This window comes from Rhea pennata, chromosome 16 (assembly GCF_028389875.1).
Source record: "Rhea pennata isolate bPtePen1 chromosome 16, bPtePen1.pri, whole genome shotgun sequence".
In the NCBI taxonomy this organism is placed as follows: Eukaryota; Metazoa; Chordata; class Aves; order Rheiformes; family Rheidae; genus Rhea; species Rhea pennata.
The window spans coordinates 6,215,378-6,235,521 of NC_084678.1; the positions used below are offsets into that span (position 1 = coordinate 6,215,378).

A 20,144-nucleotide genomic window follows, 5' to 3' on the forward strand; every position below is an offset into this window, starting at 1 on the left:
GGGCATCTGGGGATGCTACTGGCCTGCAAGGAGGTGAGCCAGGAGGCAGGATCCCCTCTCCTGGCCCTCTCTCTTAGCTGTTTCTTAAAGCAGCCTTTAAAAAACAAAACACATGAGACACTTAGCAATGTAAATGTTTGCATATTAGAGGGAGAGGTGCTGCATAACGCCTAACCCAGAGGGGTAACTTAACCCCCCCGAACCTGTAGCAACCCTCCCTCCATCTGCAGACCCTGGGAGATGTGTTAAAAGTATTTCTTCTGAATATTGTGGCTCTACTTCCGCTCCTTGTTCTCTCACGGTTATTTTTTTCCTAGGCTAGGGGAGCTGTAGAAGAAGGCTTTTCACGTCATTCTTGATAGCAACTGATATCTGGAAATGAAACCTAAGAGGTTTAATACCTTGCCTAAGAGCAAAAGAGTTAAAACGAAAATAAAAGGAATATTTAATTTTGTTCCCTAAAGCAGAGCTCTGCCCAGTCCTCTCCTCCCACATACGCACCATCAACACCCCACCACAGAACCAAAATGCTTGGTTATTTCATAAGCCAAGCCTGCGTGTCCCTGCAGTCTGCCGCAGACCTATAACCTCCTGCTCCTTTGGGCTGGCTCCAACATGCTACAGTGCTGGTCTGCGTCGACTCAAATAAGCATGGATAGAGGCTTCCACTGAAGCCTCTACATGGGTTTTAATGTCTCCCCACTGTAGGATTCCCGGAATTAATTTATGTCTGGCTTTTGAATTCGGGGACACTGTGTTAAAGAAGAGGGATGCCCCTAAGAAATATTGAGAAGAATGAAGGGATGATAGTGGTGGTTTATTTAGTAAGCCTGGCCATCTTACTAAGCTGCAGAGTAGTAAGTGTGGTTGGTTGATTGAGATCAGATTTTTTTTCCCCCCAGCGGCAATGCCCTATAGTTTATTTATTTATTTTTCCCCTTTCACTTCAAGGCACAAAACAACAACACAGTATTTTCTAAATCTCTGTGATTATAGATGTAGAAGGAGAGCATTCTTGGTTGCCTCAGAGGCCAGGAGCCTTTACCCACAGGAGAGGTACAGGAGAAGCAGCCAGCAAGCTTGCTTTATTATTACAGAGTGTTGCAGGGGACTGGTTTTGGCTCATGTTGCATGGGGGAACACCGTCTGCACGAAGCATCTCTGTTTACCGGTTTCTCCGTATACAGGGCAGCTGAGATTGCATCACTCACGCTCTCTGCATACAGCTGCTAGAGAGGGAAGACTGGCACATCTGCCCTGCAAAAGCCACAGCTTTGCATCGGCTGTTTCCCCTGTCCTTCTGATGGGCTGCAGCCCAGCGTGGTTAGAGATGCTTCATACAACCATGCAAAACTGGCGTGATTCCCCATGCCGAATCAGCTCCTTTCTCCCTTTTCACTGCTGTGTCTTGTGCCAGCAGAATGGCTCGGGGAACTGCGGGAAGCCTGGTGACCTGCAGGGCAGCAGCGACCAATGAGACCTTCATAGACCTGCTGAGATTTGGGCAGCAAACGTAGATTGTTGCTTCGGGATGAGTTAGAATACACTGCAAGGTTAGGAAGTGTTCTTCTGAAGTTTAGTAGTTGAACTTTAAAAGCAGAGGATTTAGTTTACATTTTTTTATAGGCCACAAGATCAGCTCTAGAATTAGAGATGGGTTTATCTGTAGAGCCATCTCTGAGCTTTGAAGAAAAAAAATAAATCACGGATGTTTGATTCTAGGGCCTTGCTTCATACTCTTGCTGCCTTGGGAGCGGAGGGAGGGCTGTCTGTGCCACGGTGAGGGCAGCCCCACAAGATCTCTCATCATTCCCTCCTCTTCCTATCATTCACCTCCTCCTCGGCCCTACCAGAGTCAAATATAAACTTTCTTAAAATGAACACAAGATTCATTCCACTTGACCAAGTCTGACTTCCCAGAAAATAAACAGCTACAGCCGAGCCAGCCAGCCCCCTCTCTTCCTGTGCTGCCAGCCTCCAGAGAGGTGATAAATGGATCAAGAGCAATTCTAAGCCATTTGCAATAGAGAAGTATGTACTAAGGAGAGGGACCTAACCTAAGGGACTTGCTGGAGTCCACTGTAAAATAGCAACACTGCTAAGTGCATTAATTTTCACAGAGAAGTTCTAATTTCTTTTTTAGCCTCAGTTATGTCCTGGATAACTGATTTTCCTTCTGTTTCCTAGCCCCCATAATGGATCAGAAGGGTCAGTAGCACTTACTGTCATGAGAAGAGGGCATTTCAGGCCTCAGCACTTAAATTAATTTGAACTGTGCAATAGTTGATTCAGTATTTTGATCACTTTTTCTGTTGCCCTTTGTCTTCCTAAGAGCAGAGTTGCTCTTAGTTAAAAAAAAAAAAAAAAAAGTCTTTCTCTAGCTCATCGTCATTGACAAAAAAAGACAGAACACAACATGCTAAACAGTTTTCCAGCTCAATTTTGCTTTCACAGTGGATTAACCAGACACGTGGATTAGACACTCATTCACTTCTGCTATGCAGTGGTCACCTAGTGCCACGCTGAGTAGGACGCGCTCGTGTTGTCCTAACGGGACAAGCATGGGAACGGATGGGACTTTGGGCGCCGTTCCCCAGGGCAGCTTTCCAGGAGCTGGGTGCTCCTGGGCCGTATCTTGTAGCATGCTCGCAGCAGGGAAACTTGCTGTGGCACAGGACCATAGGCCCAGCCACGACCTTTTGGACTCTACTTAAGTCCACACTTTTCCTAGATTCCCAGCCCTGTGGGTGCTCTCTGTTCACAGCTTAATTCCTTTGGTGCTTGTTTTTGGGAGCAGTGTACATTCAGATGTTGCTGAAGATGGTACTGAAATAATTCATTCTTAAATAGCATGAGAATAAAATGAGTATAGACAAAATAATAAATACATTTGTATAGAACTGACTCCTCCTCCTTACCAAGTGGTAGATGTTTTGGGACTTAAGTCTGAGTTATCTGATATGTCCCAGATTCCCTTTTCCTGTACTCTTCACTGACTTATGATGTTTATCTGCCTTTTCTTTCCCAGGACAGGTATCTTTGATCTTGGCTGCTCTCACCGTTAAACAGTGGAACGGTAAAACGGTTAACCTCTCTTTCAGTGAAAGCCTGGCTTCTGATCCGCTCTAATCCCCAAACATCCTGTCCAATTGTGTGAAGCTGTCAACTTTCTTCATCCTACTAGCAATACCTGGCTTTCTCTCTCTCTCTCTCTCTTTTTTTTTCTAATTAAGTGAGAGCCTTTGTACTGCACCAGGCCTGCTCTCTATAGAAAAAAAATCTTGAACCAAGACTGTTAAAATGTTCCCTTCTGATGGCTAATTGCAGTAAGTAATAGTAGTCGCAGAATGCTGAACCTAAACACCTTCCTCTGGGAGTCTTCTCACTTTATATAGGCTGATATTCACAGACAGTCTTAATGAAGACAAATGTAGTCAATGAATATTTGCCGACACTTCTATAAATTGAATATGTGCTACTAATGATGAAATTAAAAGTTCTAAAAAATGGAAAAAAAAAGATTTATTTTCATGTTAGGTTTCAATTTGCCGCTATTTTCTGCTATCTGCTATTTTCAACCATAAGCATTATCTGTTCAAGCCAGAATAGATTAAAATTAATTGTTAGGCCCTTATGTTTTTCCTTCTTATTGTTTTATCTCTTGAGCAACTTTGTTTGGCAGAAGACAAATAATCTGAAGTCCTAAAGTCAAAAGCAAGGAGTGGTAGTCCGGGAAGCTGGCTGCTGATCTAATGCAGTTTTTGCGAGTGTGGTTATGGTTAGAAACTCTAAATATGGCACCGTGTTACTGTACACGCTGCAACTTCACCCTGTGTGTCAATGTCTGAGTCACAGGAGTTTAATTTAGTGACAAAAACATGTTTTACTACTCTCAGCTGCTGGAAGTCAATGGAGCTAGGAGTGAATGAGCTGAGCTCACTGCGTTAGACGATACCGACCGAATGACTGGGCTCGGTGCACATCCAGCGCTTGCTGTTGATGTGAGTGACGTAAGAAGCAGAAGGGGCACGTTTTGACCGGCAGATGTTGAGCCTAGAGGCGTTTAACCAGAGGGGAAGGGTTTGTCTGCAAGGTTTGTGTCAGACAACGATGTCAGCAAGTGGGGTTTCCTCCCTGCCACCCCAAGAGAGTAGGGACATGGGGCCCGCAGCACTCAAACCAATTCCTATTTTGTAAAAAAACGTGAACAGTTTTCTTTCCCTCACAACGCAGAACCAAAGCATGTTTCTGAGTCTTGATGCAAGGAAGCGGAATTGTCCTCCTCTGGTTCTCTCTTCTCCTGAAGCAGTTCAGATTCTTTTGCATCAGGAAATGAACTGGCAAACTCCCTTTTTATTTACTTATTTATTTGTTTGTTTAGACTTCTAAGCAGAACTGATGTGATCTGAAAGATACTGGCAGAGACTAAATTATGGGGCCAATATAAAGTTTCCCTTTTAACAGATCCCCCCCCCACACACATACACTTTTTGTCTTTAAATAGTACGTATCCATAAAGGAGACCAGCTGGCATTCCTATACTGTACACGTTCATCCCAGCTTTTACTATCACCTGACTCGTACAACATGCACCTGAGAGAGTTATTAATGGAAAGTATTAAATAAATTTGGCTTAATATTTGGTAAATAGGAGGAATCTTTTCTTTGTTCTTGGCTTCACGTTTCAAATGTCTATGTTTGTGCTATTTATATTAATATATTTCATGGGCTGGTTAATAATAGTAGCAATTAAGGTAATAACAATAAATACTAATAATACTAAGTTCTTCTGCTTTTCATCAAAGGAGGTCAAGATGCAAGGGTATACCTCTGGGGCTGGTGTAATGCAGATCAGATCTACTCCTGCTATTTCTTTTTGTGCAATGTTAGGAGTATCACGCAAAGATCGGATCGCTTGTATTCTGGCCTCTGGAATGTCTCTCAGGCATTAGAAATGCCAGTGAAAAACATAAAATTGGAAAGAAAACAAACACTAGGGCATTGAAATATGTAACCACGAATACTGACCTATTTGGTTTTTTTTTTCTGATTTAGCAGAATGCTATTAATATTATAATTAAGGCTATTTTGTAGCCCGGGGGCTTGAGCACCTGGCTCTTATTAGAGCTAGATCCATAGCATGTGGTGAAAGAAGAGGACAAGAAGGGAGATGGCCCAAGTGAGAACACAAGAGGGCACAGCAGCACCTGTGGTGCACTTTTTGTCCAATGGCTTTTTGAAATGTTGGCTCTGTAGAGGCCTTTTAGCTTTGCAGAAATGCATGCGGGGCAAGTTTAGGCCTCATTTGCGTGACATAAGAAGTTATTTGCATTTTAAGGAAGTTGCTGTATAGCAGCTAAAATTACAGCAAGTGTGTTGATTAGTTGGAATGGTAAAACCGTAATGTGGATTGTTTACTAGAAATGTTTTTGGTGAGTAATGAGGTTCAGAGGTAAGATGTGATGACTATATCATCTGAGGGTAGTATGATAATAAGTCCCATTGTAAGTTTGGCAGAATGAATTTGGGGAGTCAGTAAGATTGGCACTCCAGTGTGTTCTCCAATAAGGTCAGAAAAGTGGCTTTCGGCAGCTTTATTGATCTATTCCACTATTCTTCTACCCTATCGTACTAATAGAAACTATGTAATTTCAGAAGCAAAGGATGTTAATGCTGCTTTTCACTTTTTGTTTAAGGAAGACTATTTCTACAATGACCTTTTATATGGTGGATCATGGCCCAAGCAAAAGTAACTCAGGTTGTTTGAAGCCTAAGCAACCTCACTCTAACGGACTCTGCTAAACTGAGTCGTCATTGGTGAAAATACAGTATTCTTCTGAGAGAATTAAAGCTGTAAGTAGATATCTAGAAGAGAGTAACACAGAAATAAGTTCATACCCAAGTTCTGTAGTCAAAGTTCAAAGATGACATTCTGGCATAGACATTTCATTCAGGATGCTTGCTAGGGAAGCGAATGATCTCCTTGTACCATGAGTACTTGCCTCTGTTGGATTTTGATGAGTAAAAACGAGGTCAGAACAACTGCAACTGGAACAAGTCCAGCAAAGGTTTACAAACAGTCTTTTCTGGATTTGACTGGTCACTGTCGTGACTTTGACTGAGGTTGCCGACTGGGCCTTTACTAAGGGAATTGTGGTTGAAACCTCTGAGTGCTGTAATCCATGCCATATATTTACTTCACAATTAAAGAATGAACAACAACCTCTTTTTCTTTTTTTTTTTTTTTTTTTTTTTTTTTTCTGGAAAGAACATCTTATTCTCAGGTCTCCAGTTTCTACTATTTGTAAGGCAGATTTTCCCTCTTGTCCAAAGCAGCCTCCAGTGGTTTTGTAGCCTCCCTGAAGTCAATCTCTCTGTCATTGTATATGGAGATCAGAAAGGAAGATGTGATACTACGCTGCATGCAAAAAAGTAAAGAAACAAGATCATTAACATCTTAATATCCTGTCCTGACATCTCACAAATTATTTTAGACTTCATAGCCAATGTAAACAGGTTTGTTTTCAACTCCCCTAATTGCCTGCTAATTGAGAGCAGATGCAGGCCTTAACTTTCTGCAGATAAAGAACAACCTCTTCTCTAGGGTTTAGCATCTATCATGAGGTCTCTGATGTATGCCTGCAAGCTCCTCAGGTTAGTGATGCTGAGGCAGGGAGGGATTGCAACTGCTCCTCTTGAATCATGAGTGAAACCTCAGCGAGACAGAAGGGAAGGCAGAGCTATGGGACTCATCAGTAACATCATCATCATTATTGTTTCATTTCGTACTCCAGCGCACTTTCTGCAACAGTGTAGGCTCCCTCCCCCTTTTTCTTTGGGGGGGGGAGGGTAGTTCTGCGAATTATAGATGAGTTTCTCATTATGATAGAAATCACTGGGTTTATGAAAAATGCATTGCTGTCATATTCCATTATCTACTTCCTCCCATGCTGCAATTCTGTAGCTTGCAAGTCATTAGATTCTTTTTCAGAGTTCCTTTGAAATAATCCTTTCAAAAAACACTATTCATCGGGTTTGACCCCAGAGAGATACTGTCTGTTACTAAAGCTCACTTTCAGTTCTGTGACGGAGACCTGTAACAACAAGATAAGTGCATGTATATTCCAAGTAATGTCTGGAGTTTGCTCCCTCCCGTTAAATGCCATAGGAGCTCACACTTCAAATGCTGGAATTTTGCTTTGTAAATGTAGGAGAAAATTTAGTTTAGAAATCTGGGTAAATTTGCATTTGGTAGTGATTTAATGTTCCATGGTCTGTTTTAGTTCCAACTTAAATATTACATTAAAACTAGCAATAAAAAAATGAAAAAGCGTGCTGACTGCTGGGTTCAGAACGAGTGGAGATGATTTTGTTCTTGCTGTCAGTGTGGTGGTGAGCTGTCTTTTACCTTCTCCTCTTCATTTAGCAAGTCAGCAGCAGTAGTTAAGTGATAGCCCTCCAGTCTTTCTTCAGCACTGTCTCTGGAAATGAAAGCAGTAACTTCAAATCCTGGTGTTTTTCATATCCCTTACAAGGTGTTCGTGAATTTCAAAATTTTTGCATCTGTTTGCAAAAAAAAAGATGAGCACTGGTAATTCTTCTCGGTAAGAAACACCTTTTGTGCAGGGAGGTTGCATATTGTCATACCACTGGGTTCAGAAGATCATAAAAGGATATTATAAAAAAGACAAACAGTTTGGTGGTTTGTGAATGATAAATGGATAAAAAAAAAAAAAAGGAAGAATTCAAATCCAACCTATGTCATTCAGAAATGCTTAAAGTGCCTAGCGCTGGCTTATTAAATATTGTTCAGTCTCAGAACCGCAAAATCTTCAGCATTTCACCGTGATTTCTCCATGAAGCCCCATCCCGCAGCAGAGCCCTTTTTGCCTCCCGAGCCAGCCCGAGGCCTCGTTGCGAGCGCCATCGCCCCTGCTGACATTATCGCTCTCTGGAAAGTTGCCAGAAACCTTGCAGAAGAAAGTTGTGATGGAGCAGTGATGCAAGCAGTTTAATAGGAGGGCAGGGGGCTTGAAGTCGGTAGCACAAGGCATAACAGACTAAAGCAGCGGTCCATTAAATCAGCGCAGTGGGGCCTAGGCATTTACAGTCACACAGTCAGATGTTTCCAGTAATTATTTCCCCATAGCATTTTTATTAGGTGCTCCATAAATAATATTCACTACCATGCTCCTCTCATGGTCTTTTTTTTTTTTTTTTTTTTTTTTTTTTTTTTTTTTAAGAGAGGGAGGGGAAGGAGGAGAAAAAGAGAGAAAGTGAATTAGCTTTGCCTTCAACTAGATTTTGAGGTAATACTGCCTTTCAATCATACTGAAACAGCTCTGAGCTCGGAAAATACTAGCAAATTAGTTCCTTGTAGACTGAACATCGTTCCTTGTAACCGTAACTAGACAGACTTAACACAAGGCAAGATTCTGTTTCAGATTTAGATTTGTCTCCTTGTCATGGAAGTTTTTCTGGACAATTGAAACGAATTAGGAGTCTCCAGCTCCGCGGTGTCTGCGTGGAGCTGTGCCAGGCGTCCCATCGCCGGGACGCAGCTGCAACAGGCAGCTCAGGGACTGGGAAGAGGTGGAAGTCCCTGTCTGGAAACGTGCCCCGTCTCAAGGCTTGTTCCTCCTTTTTAGACACAAACCTTGCTTGACTTTGCTGCTGCAGGATCAGGTCCATTAGAGATCACCTGCAGCCCAAGGGTGGGTGGGAAAGAAACTGCTGGGTTAGCAGCGTGACTTTTTTTTTTTTTTTTCCTGTATACCCTTTGGTTTCCTTCTATAATTTAGAGTTAAAATACCAGGTCATTGCATCGACAACCAACAACAGTCCTCTCCTCTCTGAGAAACTTTCCCAAACCTCAATACTGTGGCTGTATGATCAGGCCCAAACATGCAGCACCTATTGAACCAGGCTGGCTTTTTGACAGAGGCCGTTGTGCAAAGGCTTTTTTCCAGAAAATAACACACTGTTGCCTGAGTTATAGTATTAGTGTTAAGGAATACGACCTCTTTCCTGGCATTAGGACCTTGTATTTTACAAAGGGCGGTATACTCTAGTATTTGGTTTTCAACATTAATTTTCTAGCCAAAGCAAGACTTCTCAAATTAACTCAAGGATTTGGAGGCTTTTTTTCATATAGCACTGCAATCTTGTGACCAGCTCCAAGCAGAACTCAGAGGAGCAACAGAAAAATGTGGTGTGGTAAGTAGATGTGGTGCAGTTTTGCTATTCTGAGATTCACCAGCTTTCATTTGTGCATGCAAAACCTTTAAGAAGTAGCAGTGTGTTTTTATGTAGACCTATGCACAAGTGTAGTACCTGTGTCTGGGCCTGAAACCTGTGTGTCAAGTGTATATGTGCACTGGGAGCACAGGAATTGTTAATAGATGGACTGAAAATAGCGTTTTAACTCCTAAGTCCTCATAGGCAACCTTTTAGACCTTGAATCTGAAGCTGGCTTGACTTTGGAAGGTCTTGGGATCTCACGAGCTATTTCGTTATTTACGTTCGTCAATTCTTCTAGTTTTTTGTCAGTACATTTTACATTATAGCTAGAGCAAGGAAATAAACTCCTGCTTTGGGTCTAACCAAGCTTTAAAATCACATATGTGTGCTTGCATCCTGGTGTTCAGATTTGAAATTCCCTGTTGGGGCATTCTTTCCCCTTGACAAGCACGGGAGTTGGGCATATTGCTTATGGTGGTCATCAGCATCTGTTCAGGTTTGGTGGCCTTGTACTCTGGGGCGTGTGTATGAGGGTACAGTGCCATGTGGCTGTATTTCAAAGGGAATCAAGCATTTTTGTGCAGCTTATTGTCTGACTCGGTCTATTTTACTAGCCCAGCACCACTAGCTGAAATCCCCAGTGTGTTCATCTGATCCAAGATTTGGGTCGGACCTGGTGGAGCCCTTCCACGCCATCCAGAAGTGGCGTGTGACAGGGAACTCCCTATAGCTCTGCCAGCAGCAGGCTGGCTCAGCTGAAGGATGCTTTGTTACTGGCCCAGGCTTTAGCAAAGCCGAGGGCCATCCTGTCAGGAGAAAAAGATGAATCATCTGTTTCTCAGAAAACATCTTCTCCAAGTAATTTCTCAATTCCCTTTATTCTCTCTTTTTCTTTTTCTTCTTCTTCTTTTTAATTTTCTTGACCAATCTAGCTGGGGAAGTTGCAGCCTGAAATTAAATATGGACCTATTTGAATATAAACGTGCATATTCATTTTGTGGTATAGGAAGACTCGGTTCAATGAGCCCAGGACAGTGGCTTTTCTAATTTTCTCTTACTGTAGCAGGTAATGGATTAACCCCTTGTTATTCCTCTCTAAAGAAGCAGAGAAAGTGATACACTCTGCAAAGACCATGATTAAAACAAAAATCTACTGGGTTTTTAAAGAAATACTTTATTAGAACCATAAGGTTTCTTTTTTCTTTTTTTTTCTTTCTTTCTTTTTTTTTTTTTCCTTTTTTTTTTTTTTTTTTTTTTTTTGAGAAAATTTTAAATCCGGAGTTTATTTTTCCTTCAGTGTCTCTCCTAAGAACCAACAGGAATTGAGATATTTTTTTTTTCTCTCTTGTGTTTGTGCCTACTTATTAAACACACATGTGGCCTGGATTCCTTGCGTAGGTGCAAAGAGGTTTGAAAAAAGAAAAAGAAAGAAAGGTGTAACCCACTCCATTGACCTATCTCTTTGCCCTTAGGACTTTTTCGAACAGCTGTGAGAAAAAGAAAAAAAGGGGGGGGGGGGAGAAAAAAGGAGGCAGTTTAACAAGCCAAATCCAGATGTTCATTTCATACACACACCCTGAACAGCTTTTGCATGGTTTATTTCGTTTTCTGAAACCATTTTTCACCAGCCTGTTTTCTCAGCTGGGAAACTTCTGGTGTAGTGTTTTCAAAAAAATATTGCATTTGGCATTACAAGAAAACAGAGCCTTTAAGACATTAAAAGGACAATATCCTTGTTTGACTTGGCCCAGGGAAGCAGGGCTATAGGAATTTTAGATTTTTGTACCACCCAAAGAATAGGTAAAAGAAATTTTCCACTCTTAAACCTAGTTTACATGGGAATTTGAGAGTTGATTTAGCTTGATTTTTTTTTCTATAGACTTCTCTGAGTACTTTGTGTTAGCAGAGTTGGACTTTACTAGACTGAAGGAACAAGCAAAGTGGTAGGGATCAGCTCACATCTAGGTTCTGATAAACCATGGTCCAAAACTTCAACTGAAACTGAGTGGATCTTATTTTTATTTGACTAACAGCAGGTCCTGATATGCTTGCTCACACAGACATTTGCAAAGTATAGATGGACGAATTTGAAATTATTTAATTCTGGTGCAGCGTGCCTCTGCTGAAGGCAAAGATAAGCTCTGTAATGTGAATCATGACTTCTGTCTGCTTTATGGATAGCACTGATAGCAGAGAGGGCAGTGATGAGGTGACAGGACAGTTACTAGGGTTTATAGGTAAATGGCTGGTAAATGCCTAATGGCTGGCAAGTGATGGATGAAATTAGGCACAATCAAGTGCAAACATGACCTACATGGGTATCACTTAGCTAACTAAAGGATATATAGGTCTTCAGATAGCAAAAAGTGCTTTGAGTTTTCTCCCTGATTCCGTTCATGCCAGTGGGTGATTTGGCATTTGCTGTTATGGACACCTGCAGTTTTTACATATGAGATCCTACAAGTGCCATTCACTGTTACTCACTGTATTAGAGACTTGGTCTGAAATTATCCGTGTAAAGAATGGTCCATAACTTTGAAAAAGGATGGCGCAGTAATGCTTTCAGGCTCCTTTTGTTTGCTTGTTCTAAAATAGAAAAGTACTGGCTATTCTTATCAGAAACTTCACCATCTTATATGGTTTTCAGGCCCTATCAACTAAGACATAAAAGCAGAAGTTTGGAATTGTTAGTGGAATAAGGTGGAAGTCAAACAACTTCATATACAGACTTAGAAGACAGATACATTGCTGTTAAATAAATAGAGGGGGGAAATAGATTAAAATATCCTAATTGGAAAAAGCTGAACATAGCTTAAACAAGTAAATAAAATTGTTTAAGATATTTAAATATTCCATGCCACGTTTTCCTTTTGCTTTGCTAATGCTAAAGTAAGGGTAAATGATCCGATATCTTTCTTTTGGCATTATAGAGCTTTGATGTACATGGTGTGTGCGTCCGCCTGTTTGTGCCTGTGGGTAGGTGAATGGGTGTCCTTAGGCCTTAGCAGTGCCCGGTAGTGAGAACATTGGCACTTCAGTGTCCGAACACCATCAAGTGGGTTATAAATACATGGTCCTTGAGCTAATATTCTCCTCAGGTGGAAAAAATGTAAGCAAAATCCAGTTAAGAATTAAAATGTGTTAGCCAGATTATTTAGCCAGTATAGAACTAGAATGAAAAGCTGCCAAGGAGTACTAGGAAGTTTTGTTGAGCAAGCTGGTAGTCTTTTTAAAGACACTAACTTGGTCCACAGACAAAATAATCCTGAGGAGAGCATATACTGTCTCTCCGTTTCAGGAGACTACAAATTCCTCATGTAAAGTGAATGCTGGTGCTCTTTTTTTGAATCATAGGAGGAACTTTTCTGATCACAAAAGCATCTGACTAGGGCTGTCGTCACAGACAGTGGAGAGACACGGGCGTTCCTGCTGTACAGCTGCACCTTATCCTACTACAGATGTCTGGAAAGGTCCAGTGGCCCAGCGACCATTGGTCCAGTGCCCTAATGTGGATTCTTCATCTGTCAGTGTGTATTGCACATGTGTGCGCATGCCTTTATATTTGTGTGTGTGTGTGTGTCCTTGCACATGAGAAGGAACATATGTTAATTGCTTGATAAAGAGGATGGTCTGTGTGGATATGAAAACCCAGAACTCAGACAGCTTCACACAGGACTTTGGGTAATGCGCTTTTCTAATAATTAAGCTCAGAGATACGTAAGTCCAGGTACTTCTACATGGATAGTATCACACTCCATTTTTGGAAATAATGTTCTTTAGGTCCAGATATATAAAGTGAGCTAATATATTTGCCTTTGGGAAATATCATTTTAGATGCTCCCTAAATTGCAAGCAAGCTGGCAAAATCAGATTGTCAATGTATATAAATATCAATATAAACACCTTTGCTGAAATAAGAGTCTTTAAGGCACCTTGAAACTGGTGGCAGGGTTTCATTCTGTGCTTGCACAGGACCCAGTGCAATGCGGCCTTGGCCTGCTGGTGCAACAGTTATATGCTACTCTAACTCAAAATCCGTAAAAATGATTCAGGAGCTGAGAAGAAAAAGGGGAGGGAAGAGAGCTGTATGAGGGAATTTGAAATAACACTGTCTCGTGCTGTCAGCCTGGACCCTTCTAGTCATGTAAATGGAAAGCAGTAAATCTGGTGAAGTGTGAGGGCTCTTATCTTGTTCCATCTTTCAGTAAAGCAGTGACCCATGCCACATGGCCTCCCAAAAATGCATTCTTTGTTTAGCCAAGAGTTACACCCTGTAAACATTCCCCAGTCACTGCATCGAAACGGTTGCATTTATCGTTATGGCCTGCCGTAAACTTTGGTCAGATAGTCTGTTCTGCGAGGGGTTGATGCTTGCTCTGGGAACAGCGTTGTCAGTGCTGAGAATCGTGGCAGCAGTCGCTGAGATCTCTGCTATGTAGACCAGGAGAAGCTGAGTGTTGCCCTGAGCATGCCACGCTCTGTCTTGCTCATGTTTTCTTACAACTTTAACCCAAGTTTGCCTAATGTTTTGTAAAGCACAGGGATATAAATCCCATTTTGTTTAGATGGAAGTCAAGGGGAAATCATAACGTTGCATTTTGGCACAGCCCAGTAGATTGATTTATATACCACTAATTGTCACTACTGGGAAGTCGCAAGTCATTTTTAATTGTCTTTTACAGACTCTCTACTGTTACAGTTGTGTCACTGAGAGCAGATACATCATGTTTTAACGGCAATTCTTTTATCCACATTGTTACACCATTTTCTGGAAACACGTAAGCTAAGCTAACAAAGCGTAGTATCCATGTCCGGGGGTTTGCCAGCTTAGTGACCACAGCGAAAGAGTGAGATTCGTTCACTTCCTGCGATGACAGAACATGGGCCAATACAGAACAGGTCCCGGTCACCCACAAATGGTGCTGTGGGGAAGGTACCACGGGTTCTTAAGCACCAAACAAAAAGATTTCAAATTTGCTGCATGTTTCTGTACCTTCTAGCACAACGGTGTCTTCTCCCTCAGTGGGAGATCCTTTATTTTGTCTTCTGGATTGTGGGAGTAAAAGTAAAGATTTAGATTTAGAGGAGGACGGTATAGTTGAGCTAGGAGACGGAGCTTTTTGAAAGTGAATGCCTATATCATGGAAAAAATATTAGATATTCTTAGAATCATAGAATAATTAAGGTTGGAAAGGGCCTTTGTGGACCATCTGATCCAATTTCCTGCTTAGTACAGGGCCATCTTCAAAGGTAGGTCACATTGCTCAGGACCTTGTGCTGCCAACTGTTAAAGGATCTTAATATCTTAAAGGATGGATATTTCACCATTTCTCTGTGCTGCCTGTTTCAGAGCTTAATTGTCCTCCTTGTAATTTGTAATTGAATGGAAATTTGCCTTACTGCAACTTGTGATGGTTGCCTCTCTTCCTTTCTATGTATATACCTGAGAAAAGTTGAAGTGTCTTCTTTGTAGCCATCCACTAGTTAGCTGAAGGGACCAACTAGATCCCCTCCCTTCACCTTCTCCAGGCTGAACAAATTCCGTCCCTCAATCTTATGTTCGCCTTATGTTCACCCATCCTGAGGGTGCACAGCTGGACTTGCTCTGGTTTGTTCATATCATTCTTGTACTGGGCATGGGGGGAAGTGGTCCAAAACTAAGCAGTGTTCTCTGAGTGTGCTCTAGATGTGGTTAATATTGTTTATTAACCACCTAATAATTCAGTGCCAAGTTAACTGTGAAACATTTGGGAAGGAGGTTCTTTGGTGCCTGGCTTCATTAAACCTTCTATACCCAAATGCTCTATCAGCATCAGCTCCAGCACTTCATCCTGCCCCGATCACTGTAATGGACTTGTGGAAGGTAGGGAAAGGGAGATTATTGTTGCCTTTTTGCATGTTGGGTTGCATGCACTTGAGCTTTATAAACTTACAGCAAGAAAAACAGGAATCTGTACGAAAAGAAAGAATAAAGCCCCAAGCCACACTGCTTTCCAAAATTTACACTCCTTTTGGGCGTACTGGCTTCCCCCTGTTGCATTCGAGAGTGCTTTGCCACATTCCAGCCCCTTTCTTTGGAACAAGTGTTTTAATCAGAGTATTATATTCTCGTCCACTAAGCTCTTACTAGCACGACGAGTGGGACCTCCTTCACTTGGCAACGGTTTCCATCAGCGATCTGTCTTCTGTAACTATTTCCGTGGGAAGGCCTTCCATCTGGTGCTTGGCAAAGAGGGGAACTTTCCTCTCAAATGTTTTCTCTCCTCTCTCTCTCTCCCTCTCTCTCTTGCTCTATTTAAGGTATACCCGTTGGAAGTCTACAGCTTTCAAGATTTATTTTTGCACAGGGTACATACTTTGCTTTACGTGGTCTGGATTTCTTTTCTTTTAACGAAACGCCACCCCCATACCCTGCTTATCCTGGCAAAGAGAGAAGAATGCTGTTTGCTTTAACATTACCTTCGGTCTCAGTATGCAACAGGTCAAAAGATGTGACAAGTACACATACTAATCCCTTTCCCTTTCAGTTAATAGAATAACACAGATGGGAAAGTTTACATTGGGATCTGACACTCGCTCCAAGCTAAAGTTAAGAAGGAGACAGGGTTGGACATTGCTTTTCACATCGGAGCAATTACTGCATAAACTCACTTTCCCAGTGAGCACTGAGGAGCCCATCATCCTAAACAGTGTTTGCTCTGCTAAGAACTCCCCTTTCCCTTCTACTTTCCTTTTGAGACTTGTAGGTAGAAGTGAATGAAATATTGAAAGTTTTTGTATAGCGAAATATTCCCCAAGAATCAGGGATGTTCAAGTGAAAAAATGTTAACATTTTCCATTGAGACACTATTATTTGTTTTGAAACTGCGACATTCTATACATTAGACATTTCTGAGTGCTGAAATATCATGTACGAAAATTCCCACTAAACCCAGCTATTGTCCTGCAAATATTAATTTGATTTTATTAGAGTCCCATACAACCAGTTTTATTTTGCATAATCGGACCATTTATGTTTCATTTGATTCAGTTTTCTTTATAGCCCCCAGAATATGCTCTCTGATATCCTGCACAGCATAAGTCTATGCTATTCATAAGTCTGCTTATCTGAAGATTTGCCACTTTATGCCTGCAGGAAACATAAAGAAGAATACGACCTTTGGAAGATTGTGCCTCTGAAGGGAGAAGTAGGAGCACCGAGTTAAAGAACAGGTTGATCTGTCACTCGCCAAACATCGCTGTCTGTCCGTAAGCCAAGTACCTCGTACCATCTTTCTGCCTGCTTCCTCAAGGTAGCATGTTTGTGGTTTCTGGGAACTCCTTAATTTAATGTATTGAGGATATCTCTGCAGTGGAGTTGATAGCTAAGAGCTATTCCAACAGACACTGGCCTCGGAGTATAAATCTAAGCAGGGAAAATTGTATTTTCTTCAGTAAGTTTTACTGATACAGAGAAGCATATTTACACTGAACTTGCTAGCAATGCCTTTAAGGTCTGCATAACCAGAGATGTGCTGTTTGTGGCAGGCATTCATTTAGTGACCTGCATTCTGATTAGAGAATTAATATTCGATTGTGTTCGAGAATCACTGTGTATCTTTCTTTATTTAGATTTTTTACCACATGTGCAGTTTCAGAATTGCTTTTCCACTTTGTTTTCAGCCTGCTAGTTACTAGTACCCTTGATAACTCCCAAATACTTGATTTAACTATAGATTAGGCTTGGCTATGGATTTACAGGCTCTAGTAAATGTGGGTCTAATGAATAGGAAAAAGGCAGGGAATAAAAACTAGTAGTTTGATCTGACTATCAAGATGACTTTCAAGCTTCTAAGTCACTTAGTAGGTGTGCTTGATGGTGTGGCACTACTGTTACTGTGTTTGGAAATGAACAGTGTAAGGGAGGAAGCGTGGCTAGAGCCGGTGTTCCCATTGCAGTGTATGTAACAGTCGTACTGATCTCCCCGGCCTGGCCTGGCAGCACCTTTGAGGCTCATCCATGCTGCAGGAGAGAAAAAGAGCAATCTGAGAGCTGGTCAGAAGAAACTTGAGGCCTCAGGTTGAATTGGAGAGTCCCTCTAGATGGATGGAGAGATGCCTCTTCAGAAAGAGCCTAAAGTAGACCAGCTTAGACTAATTGCTGATATTCTCATGACTACCGTGAAGTAAGAGAAATCCTGCCTTCAGCGCTGGTCCACAGAATGACATAGAAACATAGGCCAGGATTCATCTTGGATTAGGCAGTTATCTGAGGTGTTAGAGTTAGGGGTCTCCGTGGTCCTCTCTGGTTAATGAGTGAGACAAACACCTCCAGGGGAGCAGGCTGTCCCCTAAAAGCTCTGATTTGACTTCTGGATGTGCCTTTCTCTTTCAAGAGAGACAACAGCATCTTGAAGTAAGCACTGGGGTGACTAACTGTAGGTCGAGTGAGTCCAGGTCATGATTCCTACATAGGGACCAACATGTCCGTTGGTTTCAGTGGAAGTTTAGGAGCCTTATTTGGGGCAAGGTACTTAAATTTTTCTCAGGCTGACCTTTATTCCCAGTTGTAATTCCATTTCTGGCTTCTTGGCTAAGAGCTCAGCGAGGAGGGGCAATTAGTGCCAATTGCATGGAAAGCTTTTGCAACATGGGTAACTGTCCACAAGAAACACAGTTGAGACCACCAACTATTTTATTTGTTTTTGTTCCCAATTCTGCTGATTGAGAAGCTCATGAGATACGTTCCATTTCCTTGGGCGTCCCCAGGGAAGCAGCAGTCAGACAGTCCTTTCATAGCCTGCTTTGGTCAATATAAGCAGTGTAACACTGCTGGCACTGCATTGAACTTACTATGCTGATAGGTCTTGTAGCACAGGGAGCTACACAGGTTCTTAAAGTGTGCCCAAATAGGGGTCTGATTCAGTGCAACAGTCAGCTTATTTCAGCCACTGAACTGTTGCCGTTAGATGGTAAACACTTTAATTTTTTGTCACTCCAAGCCTGATTTGAACTAGTGACCTAGAGGCAAAAGGCTCAACGTTGTGAGCTGCCTAGTTGTGAACAATAAAGCTCTTGTAATGGAGACAGTGTTAGAGAAGCGCCATCATTTCTAGGAGCCACTTCAGCTGGCTTTCTAAAAATAACTTCCACACATGCTGAAGTGCAGGATGGAGGTTTTTGGTTCCCTATTTGCCTTCTGTCCTAAATTTTAAACCTTTGGGTATGTTCGTATCCCTCTGCTCTAGGTTATGCCTACAGGTATCATGAAATACAGTAGGTAGCGTGGGAACTGCATCATCCTTTGGTTAATCTGAACATTAATTTAGATGTCCTTTGTAATCACATTTTTCCCTGCTTCCTCCACTTTGAGGGAGGCCAGTAATTTGTTGGTAGCCTTTTAACCCCAGGAGGACTTTTCACCTTCCCGTCTCCTACCCCACACAGCCAGAGAGCCTCTTGCCAGAAAAATGAGCTGAGCTTTGTTTCCTCACATGCAATCTCAGCCTCTACTTGAAGGAGAAAGGTGCTGAATAGATTCCTTTTACTCCTTCCTCTGTGGATGGTCTGTCAGTCGTTCCTGGGTATAGGAAGAAGGACCAAGTTACATTCAGTTTAGTCACAATTCAGAGACATAGCTTGCACTTTAACTGGACTTTGCATCTAAGTATCTTCAAGTACTTTAAAATGTACAATTCTGCAATGTAAATAGAATATGCCAGCCCATCCATTTTGTGAACCATTATTGCTCTCTGTAGGATTTTCCTCTACTGTCGTTATTAGGAATATTTCCACCTAGTTAGAGTTGAATGACTTCCTTAGAAATCATTTTTTGACCATGTCATTTATGTCTCTGTGTCAATTTATTTTATTCACTGTATTTTGATGAAGGAAGGAACTAATGCAATTGGTACAGCATAGACCTGATCCCCATAACGTCATGAGCCAGAAACAGCTACAAGACTATAGTCAGTAGTAAACATTTGCTTTTATAACAATGTCTCATCTATCCAGAAAATATGTTTTCATAATGGGACTAAGGCACAGCGGTTCATCATTTAAAGCATACAGTTAATATGCATGTATGTAGATTATACAATTGTTTCGGAAAAACAGATAGAAGAGAAATATCCGGTGAGTTATTTGTGTGTTAAGATATTGTCTGTTATTCTCATCCCAGAGATCATAGAGCTGACCAAAACAAACTAATAACACAACATTCAAAATACAGAGTATTTTTGGATCAAGAAAGTGAAGTTTTACTCTGCTGTGATGTCTACAAGAAGAGCTGGCAATGCCAGGGAACGTGGTGTGCTGAGAGTACTGGTTGTCGTGGTTGTCTCATAGGTCTTTTTTTTTTCTTGTTTGTTTGTCTCTGTCCGTCTCTTGTCCTACATTTAGATATTAGGCTCCTTGGGCAGAGCATGATTTGGCATTCAGTGTTAGAAGAGTCTGTCATTATCTCAAAGGAGCCAGTGATTTGGAACCAAATTGTTATGATTATAACATGTATTGAATGTAAGTCATTAAACAAGCTCCACAACTGAGATTGAATTTAAAGATACAACTTTTTAAGAGTTTATGAGAAAGCATAAAATTTGCACAGACATCTTTAGTTCCTCTTTCTGTCCCTCATGTATGACAGCCGTATATTCTAGGCAAGGGGTAACCACGCACATTTTGCCAAGTTTATTTCCTCATGATACCTCAGTGAGGACATTAGAGCACATTTGGGCCCGGGTTTGTATTTCAAGAGAATTTCCTATGTATCAAATCTCCTTTTTTCACACGATCATCTTATCTCATCACTCCCTTTCCAAGAATTTAGTTGACTCTTCTCTCCTAATTTGATTTTTCCTAGGCATGCTTCTCTTTCACTTCATTTGATACCAGCTCTGCCTTATTCCTTGGTGCTAGTCTAAATA

At 41.5% G+C, this 20,144-nt stretch overlaps 1 long non-coding RNA gene across 4 annotated transcripts in view; it reads left to right on the top strand.

Moving 5' to 3' along the window:
• Positions 1–20,144, top strand: part of LOC134147788 (uncharacterized) — an 83,286-nt gene that overhangs the window by 57,713 nt on the left and 5,429 nt on the right. For 3 of the 4 annotated variants that reach the window (XR_009960066.1, XR_009960068.1, XR_009960067.1), the window contains one exon: positions 16,376–16,532. This is a non-coding gene — a long non-coding RNA (uncharacterized LOC134147788). The remainder of the gene's footprint in view (positions 1–16,375; positions 16,533–20,144) is intronic. The other variant, XR_009960069.1, reaches the window with a different exon arrangement.